The sequence below is a fragment of the Ictidomys tridecemlineatus genome, chromosome 14, assembly GCF_052094955.1.
Source record: "Ictidomys tridecemlineatus isolate mIctTri1 chromosome 14, mIctTri1.hap1, whole genome shotgun sequence".
Lineage (NCBI taxonomy): Eukaryota > Metazoa > Chordata > Mammalia > Rodentia > Sciuridae > Ictidomys > Ictidomys tridecemlineatus.
Window position 1 is genome coordinate 59886016 of NC_135490.1, and position 10270 is coordinate 59896285.

A 10270-nucleotide genomic window follows, 5' to 3' on the forward strand; every position below is an offset into this window, starting at 1 on the left:
ATATTTAGGACCTTGTTATATTTGCTTATTTTAAAAAACATGTGTTGGGGGAATGTCACAGTGGACTCTGAACCCCTCCCTCCATTAATTATCCAGCACCATCCAGAATACTTATTCTTTCACCTAAAACAAAACTAAAGTTGTCTTTTAGAGAGTATTTCAACATTCCAAACTCTGTGAATATTAAGATATGAACATAGTCTTTTCTTGGATCTACACCATCAGTCAGTGATTTCTAATTTTTAGTCCACTATCAGAATGAAGAATTCAGACACAGAAGAAAGACCACACTGTTTGAAGCCAGAGGAATTGGAATTGGAAATTACAGTCTTATTTGGAAAGTTATTTTTGTACTCACATAATCTGTGTCTACAGATGGGGATAACATATTAAATGATATATTATACATATCAAGGTTAGTACACAAAATTCAATAAATTGTAGCTAAGTGAACCCAGTGCTTAAAAATTATAGTCTTATTTTGAAGAAAAGTTTCATTAAAAGTTGTCTAATTGGAGATCACTAGTTACCTTGGACTTTATTTTGAGCAAGAAAGTGTCGCAAAAGTGAAACCTCATTGTTATATAAATGTAAGATTCATAGGTATCCAATGATATAGGGGAAGAGATTATAATCAAACTTTCTTGCATAGGCTGAATAGGTCAATCAATATGCAATGGATGGGCTTGGGACAAAGAAGCAAACTAAAGAACATCAATGAGGCATGGATCTTCATCATTTTGTAAAACCACAGAGGCTTCTGCAGGTGTTTGGACAGAAACACCAACATGTTAGTGAAAAAAAATAATGTTAAATTGGTTGGCCCAGTATTTTACTGGCTGGAAAAAGTATAAGAAGAAGCAGTAGAAGTCCTCCAGAGAGGTCATTACATTTTCTATTCTCTTGCCATGATGCACGGAAACAGAATCAGCTTCCTTAGATTTGCAGAAAATTCTGACCAACTGTCAAGTGGAGACACGACTTAGTTTTAATATTTTAAAAACTGAAAAATAGACGTTACCTTATTGATGTTATCCAGTGAATTAGATCATAACAATTACATTCACATAATCCATATTTTAATCATTAGTAGGTGACAGCTACACAGATATACACTAAGAGAAATACAGAAATGCCCACTGTTTCTCTATTTTCTCTTTTCAGTGCTAATTTTTTTTCTGAAGCTCTTTAATCTCACATAGCCAACTAGAACCAAGCTTCTGGCCTTGGTTCCCACAGATTTCCAGTACTTATATCATGTTTCTTTTCCAGCATTATGCATAGATTGGGGAAGGGATCACAGGTGATATTTTTATTCCATCTTTCAAGAAAATGTCAGCATATTGTGCCTTACTAGAATAGCCCTAAGTCCTTAGGAAGTACATACTACCTAGCTTGGTTTTATGGTTCTCCATAACACCCAGCACAGTGAGTAGATCTGATTGATAGAATTGTTAGTAACAAAATTTAAAAACAACAACAACACATTGTATAGTGTTTAGTGAAGCCAGGAATCAAGAAAGCACTCTGTCACAGGTGGAATTTCTAATATCACTGTGGTGATAACCATGACTTTCTGGTTCCTTATTTCCTATTACTTATTTGGTATATCTATTTCTTATCAGCTCTAAAGTGCTACTATTGATGTCTCACTATGTTTACATTAAATTTTTTGGACCCCCTACCCACTCCCAAACTCTGGAGATACTGTTTTGCATTACTTTTAGTGGAAAATGTCAATTCTGTGAAAATTTAAAGTTTATGCAAACCAAAAATAAATCAATAAAACACTGGAAGTTGGCATAAAAACTTCACTTAACATCTCTCTTTATTTAACATCTCCCTCGTTCGCCCGTTAACACCACCTCATTTTCACCTTCCCTTTGCTTTTGTTATTTCATCTCATGAGAGCAACTATATTTAGTACCTTGGATTATGTACATTTTTAAAAGTGAAGAAAATATTAATTGTGCCAAAGGCTAAGCATCATTTAATTACACTTTTAAAAAGTTATAGGCACTGAAAATATTTAACTGTCAGGTGTACTTCAGTGAAGCAGCAAGATTAGGCAGTACAGCGTTCCAATTCAGTGAGCAGCAGCCTGGATTTAAGGAATATAAGTGAATGGAAGATAAAATGTGATTAAAATGTCACTCCTGCCAATGGTCAATTACTTTCTCCAAAAATATACTAATAGAGTTCCTCAAGCAGTTTATTGTGTCTCTTGTCTCCACCATCACCCTTCTTTTTGGAGATAGTAAGGTCTCCAATATGGTTTCCCAAATAGCTTCTTACTATTGAAGCAGAGGTAAGCTGTTAGAAATTATGTAATTATTATTTGAGAATCAAGAGCTAGAATTTGCTGTTCTGGTTTTTCTTCTAAATGGGAATTTCAGTCCTAAGACTTTTAGCCATGCTTATTCTATGCCTTAATAGGTCGAGAGAGAGAGAGAGAGAGAGAGAGAGAGAGAGAGAGAGAGAGAGAGAGAGAGAGAGAGAATGGTCTGAAAAATGGGGTAGAAATGACTGAAACCTGTTGGAACTATGATTGCATAAGGTAAAAACTGATGTACAGAGTAAGTTCAAGCTCCAAAGAACAGGTGCTCAACACTATACCCCTCACTCTGAAGAAGTTCCTCTATATCAAGGTCCAGAGCATCACTCAGCATCACCATTTATCCTCCCAGTGAACCCTCTTTGAGTTAGATTTTTAAGGCTTTGGTTTTATTATCTATTCAGTTTAACTTTCAAAGAAGTTTGTGTGTGTGTGTGTGTGTGTGTGTGTGTGTGTGTGTGTACACACACACATTTAGTACTCCCTCTGAGGCAGCTATCATTTTACAGAAAAATAAAATTAAATTAAAAAGTGAAATAGAATCTGGCACTTTTCCTAAACGGACCACACACACACTTTTTCTATGGCACCTACACAGAAACAAATAAAATCTTACACCCAGTGCCATAGAACACAGAAGAAGAAACACCCAACTCTATCTGGAGAAACATGTAAAGACATCATAGATACGAGAAGTTTGAGCTTTTACATGAAAATAAAATGTAAGAAGACACTTCATGAAAGAGAACAGGAAGAACAAATATGCATGGCTTGAATGAAAATTGTATGTCTGAGGAAATGCATTTGTTGGAATGGCAGCAAGGAGTGGTGCATAGAGGAAGCTCAGGGGTTACAACAATTAAAACATGTGAACTGGGAAGGAAGCACAATAAAAGATTGTGCCTTAATGGAAAGGTACTAGAGAAGAATTCTGTGAAGAAAATGATGTGATCATTTATACTGATGGATAAGGACAGGTAAGACTGGAGTCAAGGAAAACAAATTAGAATGCAATCAATATTTCTGAAAATAGATGACAAAGGTCCTTCAGAAGGCAAAGGAAAGGGTGACAGGGATGAGGAATTGACTTATTCTAGAAGCTATAAAAGAAGAACAACAGAGGGGCCTCTGAGTTTCTGACTTAGACTTCTGAGTGACTCCATAAAATTGTTATTCTCAATAAAAATTGAGAATATAAGAGAAAGAGCATGCTTGAGTGCAAAAAGTATTGTTCACACTTAAGCATGTTTGTTTTGAATTATTTGTGTGATGTCTCAGTATGTGGCACCTAACAGACACTTAAATACATATCCTGTAATTCAAGAAAGAGGTCTGGTCTGGAAACGGATAAGAGTCACTAGCACAAAGTTGCTAATAGGAGGTGTTTTGATAGGAAAGGCTTTAAGGTCTGCATTGGTATGATTTTGAATGTCCCCCCAAAGCACATTTGTTCTTTGTCACCAAGGTGATATTATTGGGGGTTGGAAGAACTTTTAAGAAGTGGACCCTTGGGCTGAGTTGTGGCTTAGTGGTAGAGCACTTGCCTAGCATGTGTGAAGCAATGCATTTGATTCTCAGCACCAAATCGTGTATTGTGTTTTCTTCCCAGTTCACACCAAATAAAGAAAGTAAGTAAGTTATTGTGTGCATCTAGAAATATAAATATATTTATCAAGAGAAGTTGGCCCTGATGGTAGGTCTTTAGGTCACTGGACGGTGTAGTGCAACTCCAGTATCTTCCTCATTGTCTTTTGCTTCCTGGCCTTGAGGTAGGGAGTTTTGCTTCACTGGACTCTTCTGCCATGGTGTGCCCAAAGTGATGGGGCTAACCAACCATAGTCTAAAACCTCCAAAACTGTAATAATTACAATACTAATAGTACTTGTGAGGTCTCTTTTTAAAAAATGTTTTGAGTTCCAGTGAAATAACTCGTGAAAAGTACTTTGTAAGTATAAAGCACTTAATAAATGTAAGAAAGAGTATTCTAATATTAATTAATCATGCATATGACAATTACATAAATTCTCATACCCTTTCTGTACAATGAACGATTGATTATAAGACACTTTGGGTCCCCTGGTATAATATTACAAACCAAACCTTGTGAAACATTGTTTTAAACTGTCAGAGAAGGAAATGGATTTTATGAGCTGGTGGAAACATTTGTGTTCTGAACTGACAAATCAGTAGAAAAAAAGAATATTAGAACCAATGTCATACTTACAATTACTCCCTCCTTAGAATTATGTTTAAAAAATCATATAGACTTGTAGAAATGACTATAGACAACCTTGAAAAAGAGAAATTACAAGTTCATATTAAATTCTAGACTCATTACAAACTTATGAATATAAAGTTTGTTTTTGGTGGTGAATAGGTATATGGTATTGGAATCCCAATACCATATTATAGAAAACAATAGATCAATGGACTGAATAGATGATCAAAAATGTACTTGCATTGTCAATTGTGTTTTTGATTAAGATTTGAAGACACTTTGTTGTGAATATCTTTAAATAAATGATGCTATAACTACTACATACCATATGTAATCCTTTCCTCACAGATTGAACAAAAATTAGAAATTGATCGCAGGCTTAAGTGTAAGATTTTAAAATCTTGAGCTTCTATAAAAAATAGATGAGAAAATCTTAGTGACTTTGGGATTGGTAATTTATATTAATGTAAATTTTTAAATATACTATGATATATAAACAAGAAATGCAAAAATTAAAAATTTGGGCATCCTTGAAATTAAACTTTGTCTCTTCAAAAGGCACTGCTACAAAGTTGAAAAGACCAGTCACATACTTAGAGAAAATATCTGCAAAACATATATCTGACCAAGGTCTTGAATCTAAAACAGATAAAGAATTCTTTCAACTGATTCAGAAGACAAACAACCCAATCTAAAACTTGTGCAAAAGAATTTAGAATAAATACTTCACAAAGATATATGGGTGGTGAACAAGTACAAGAAAATATGTTCAATATCATTAATCACTAGAAAAATACAAATTGTTATCACAATGAAATATTACTACTTACCACTGGAATGGCTAAAATCTAAAAAAAATCTTAAAAATCATTTGTGAGAATGTGGGGCAACTGGACTCACATCAATTGCTACTGGGAATGTAAAATGGCACAGTCTGAAAAAGTGTTTAAAAGTTTCTTAAAGTTAAAATTAGACATAATATAAAACCAAGACACTCTATTTCTAGATATTTGAGGGGGGGGGAAGTATATGTTCAAGCAAAGACTTATATCTACATGTCCATATCAGTTTTATTTGTAATAGGAAAGAAACCTGGAACCAATATGTCCATTGATATGTGAATGAAAAAGCAATTTGATATCCACACAATAAAATATTACTCAGCAGTATAAGAGAAACAAAGGAACAAAGTATTAATATACACAACATGAATTTATCTCAAATGAGTGTGCTGAGTGAAAGAAGCCAAATAGCAAAGAGCTCATACTTTATAGTTCCAACTGGATAATATTCTTAGAAAACACAACTGATGTATAGGGTAGAGAGTGCAATTGGTTATTGCCTGGAATAGGGGTTGGAAGTGGTCAAGATGAAGAGGAGAGAGGCATAGGAAATTTGAGGGGGTGATAGAAATGTTCATCATCTTAATTGCAATGTGTACATGTGTTATGATTTGGATGTGAGATGTCCTCTAAAAGCTCATGTGTGAGAAAATGCAAGAAGATTCAGAGGAGAAATGATTGGTCTTAACCCAATCAGTGAATTAATCACCTGATGGGATTAATTGAGCAGTAGCTAAAGGCAGGTGGAGTGTGACTAGAGGAGGTGGGTCCCTGGGGGCAGGGGGTATATATTTGCATCTGTCAAGTAAAGTCTCTTTCTCTCTCTCTCTCTCTCTCTCTCTCTCTCTCTCTCTCTCTCTCTCTCTCTCTCTCTCTCTCTCTCCTTGCTTATCATCATATGAGCCGCTTCCCTCTGCCACATTGTTCATTGTGAGGTTCTGCCTCACCTCCAGTCCCAAGGAATGGAGCCTTGCTGTCTATGGATTGAGACCTTTGAAACCGTGAGCCTTGAAATAAACTTTTCCTCCTCTACAATTGTGCTGGTTGAGTCCTTTCGTCACAGCAACGAAGAAGCTGACTAAAAAAACATGGGTCATAACTGATTCAATTTTGCACTTCAAATAGAACAATTTGTCAAATGTCAAGTATATATCACTAAGACTATAAAGATGCAGTAAAGGCTAAAAACACAATGCCTATCTAATGATGTGAATCCAGTTGCCAAGATTCACTAGCCAAACTTGTGCTAGGTTGGCCCAACCACCCACTTTGCTTCATATTTTACTCTCATGCACCACTGTATTGGGTCAGTGGAGGAGAAAAGCCAATCATCTATGTAGAGACTGGACAGGGCATGAACCCACCTCTCCAGCTCCGCACACTGCTGACTATGGCCCAAGATGACACCTTATTTGGGGGAGGAAGCAAGAATTTTGCTATGTCAAAAGGTCAGGAAGCATTACTACCAGTACTGATCATGTGATTTCACTGACAAACTCCTTTTGTTCAGGGCCACACTTTTATACTACATACTAGAAGTCACTCCTTATCACAGGACCTCCATGAGACACTTTTACTACTCCCTTTACAAAGGGGGCCCTAAGCCTTTTCCTGCCATCTGCAATTTCATTTTCCAATATGTGTGCATTTCCTGAGATATCTATAGATATCCTATGGACCATAATACATTGTACCATAAATATAATAAGTTTTAAAGAGAATCTGGATTGCTACAATAACAAGCAATATTAGTTCAATGTAGAATGTATTATTTGTGCAAAAAGTAAGGAGCTCAGTATGCTGAGGAGGAAGAGGAAGCTCACCAAATGAAAACATGTGTGGCCTCTTAACTTAACCAGGCCTCCTTGACCTCATGCACTGAGGAGCTGCAGCCTCAGCTATAAGGAGATATCCCATTGGTTAGAAGCAGTGTTTTTGTTGTTGTTGTTGTTGTTGTTGTTGTTTTGTTTTATTTTATTGTTGGCTTGCTGCCAACATTAAGCATTTGGGTAGTCATTGAGCTGTTGCTCCCTACTACTCAATTTGCAAACAACTTGTTAAGTCCTAAGATTTGATTTTGTGGATTGTCTCTTTATATTTCAGTTCAATTCACTTTACTGATTATTCACTAAACTCTACCATATTTCTTAAAGAAAAGATATACAGGATAAATACTAGCTGAGATTTTACTAGTTCATGAAAATAGAAACACACTGGCCTTGACATCATTGACATCAATGTATTCATACCTAAAATGGGACCGTGACCACCAGTTTTCTTACTAATGCTGTCATATACATAGTCACTGCTTCATTCCAGGCAATCCCCCTTGGAGATGATTTGATATTGCCCCAAGTTGTTGCTACAATATCATTCTGTCTTCCTTGGTTACTGATATACAATGCATGTACTCTCCAGGAGGAGAGGTTTCAAGATGGTGGAATAGAGGAGGGTGATTCTCTGGCTGCTGCGTGATGTGAAATTAAGAAAGCAGATAGGCAGTGTCTCAGCCAGATGGGTGAACAAAAAAGAAATGGGGAGGCACTTCACTGGAATTTAGTACTGGACACTCAAAGCAGATCAGTGACTCAGGCAGTTGGATGTAATAAGGAAGAAATCTCCAGCACCACAGCTGCTGCTGCAGCCCAAGGCACCAGCCAGAGCAGTCCCTCTGGGGGCACACAGGAGGGATGAGGGAATGAAAGGAACTCACATCTTTAGGAGGACTGAGGCATGTCTGGGTCAGGAGGGTTTGGAGATCAAAGACACTGCCCATCTAAACTGAAAGGCACACTGCACAACAGCCTTGGACAACAAAGAAAAACACAAAAACAAAACACATCTTCCCAGTGGTGTGCAGAAGGTAGAGGAAGAAATCATTTTGCACTTGGGACAAGCAGCTGAGGGAACCAAGTCCTGGCAAATCCAATTCTGGTCTAAAATCCATGTTTGGAAAACCCACATTGCATGACATGAAGTGTGCCTAAGTGACCATGAGAAAATTAAACCTAGAGAGAGGTTTACACAGGGGACAACTGGTCATGAAAACCCACCTGCTCTTCCCCTGCCCCTCCAAACAGGCTGTTTGCAGGACCAGCTAGAAAAGATGAAAGATGGAGTTTGGAGACTGAAACCAAGACCAGGAAACTTGAGATCTGCAGGTGACAGAGTAGACGAAGAATTGGCTCCTCCACCACATAAGTGGAACCCAGGGGTGATCCCTGGGGTACAGTCTTCCAGGGTGGACTGGCAATTGCTGGGCCCTGATTTATAATCTCCAGATGAGTTGGCATTCAGCAAAGAACCTGAATCCTACTTAAACCTAAACCACCCCTCCAGGAGTTCCGCCTACAGGATTACCTCTCTCACCCTAGCAACCCCACCCTGAGAGTGGAGCAAGCATCTTACTCCAGACAACCCCACCTAACTGCTAAGAAGGAAAGCTGAAAATCTTTTGAACTCCAACAGAAACAATTCTTTAACTTTTTATAAAGATTTTTTTCCTTTTTTCTTTTCTTTGCTTAATTGTGACCTTCATGGTTCAAGGACATTTATACAGATTCATATTTGTTGTTTTTTATTTTATTTTCTCATCTCTACCATTGTTGAAACTAGTTATTTTTCATGGATTCGTTTTTGAGGGCTAAGAAGTTTGATTAATATATTCCAGTCTTGTTCTACATTATTTTTTTAATTTTTAAAAATGTTTACTTTATATATTTTTTCTCTCACTTCTCTGTTTCCCTCTAATCTCTTTTTTCTCTTCTCTTTTCTTCTACTAATAGCCAAACTCTATTGTTCTCTGTTTCACCCTTCCTTTAAATTTTTACTTCTAGCCTCTCTCTTCCTCCCTCATGAGCATCACATCCTACATCACTTCTGTTTTCTCCCTGTCCACCATTCGAAATTATAAACACTTTTGCAACCTCACTGTTTTTATTGTAAGCAATAACTGATCATATCATTTCTGTTTATTGTAACAATATTGTAGATGTCTTAGCAGCAGCTATTTGATTTAATGCTGTATATTGTTTGAATGGATTCTTGTTATTATTTGTCTCCTCTTAAGTGGTGAGGTAATGGAAACCTTCAGGGACACTATAAGTCTACAGGGTAGAAACTCTATTGCCTCACATTCACACTGCTATATGAGTAAACATACCATATACATATACTCTGCGAAATTTGGCCACTGTGGCTTAGGCGATTGCTGACCTATCTTATGATCCCTCAGTTAATTGTTATTTCTGCCCTTCCCTACCTGCTTGCCATAAATGCTCTATAAATCTATGCACCTAATCACCTATGGCTATGTAATTTTAATCAATGTTAGCTCAAAAATTCATTATGGCTCACTTTCATATTAAAGTATTGTCATTGACTTATCACAAAATCAGGGAGGACAGAAAAAGTTAATGTAAATATCAAAGATCAAGGCCTTAAATTCCAGGCAGTGGCAAAAAGAAACTATGATTTTACTCAAATGAAAAATAGAAATCATTTTCTAAAGTTGTAGAAATGAGTCTTGCTAAATAATGCAGAAAATGAAAGGGAATTGTAATTAGGGAAAGTTAAAAATATTGAAGGACGGAATTAATCTATTGAAGCTGGCCCTAAGAAACAGAGGGGTTTAATTAGGAGTATGGGAAAAAATAATAGCAGAGGTGAGGGACAATTGTGTGATGCTAGGGTTGGTAGAGAGTGAGACAGGAATAACTGGTGTATTTTGAGATGTAGAAAAAAAAGTAGAATTTAAGTCAGAGATTTTTTTATTCTGACAGTATAATAAAGTTCAGTACTACCTGCAATTTCAGGCATCTAGTGGTCTTGGATCATATCACCCATCCAAAAGGGTAGACTACTGCAAAACATATA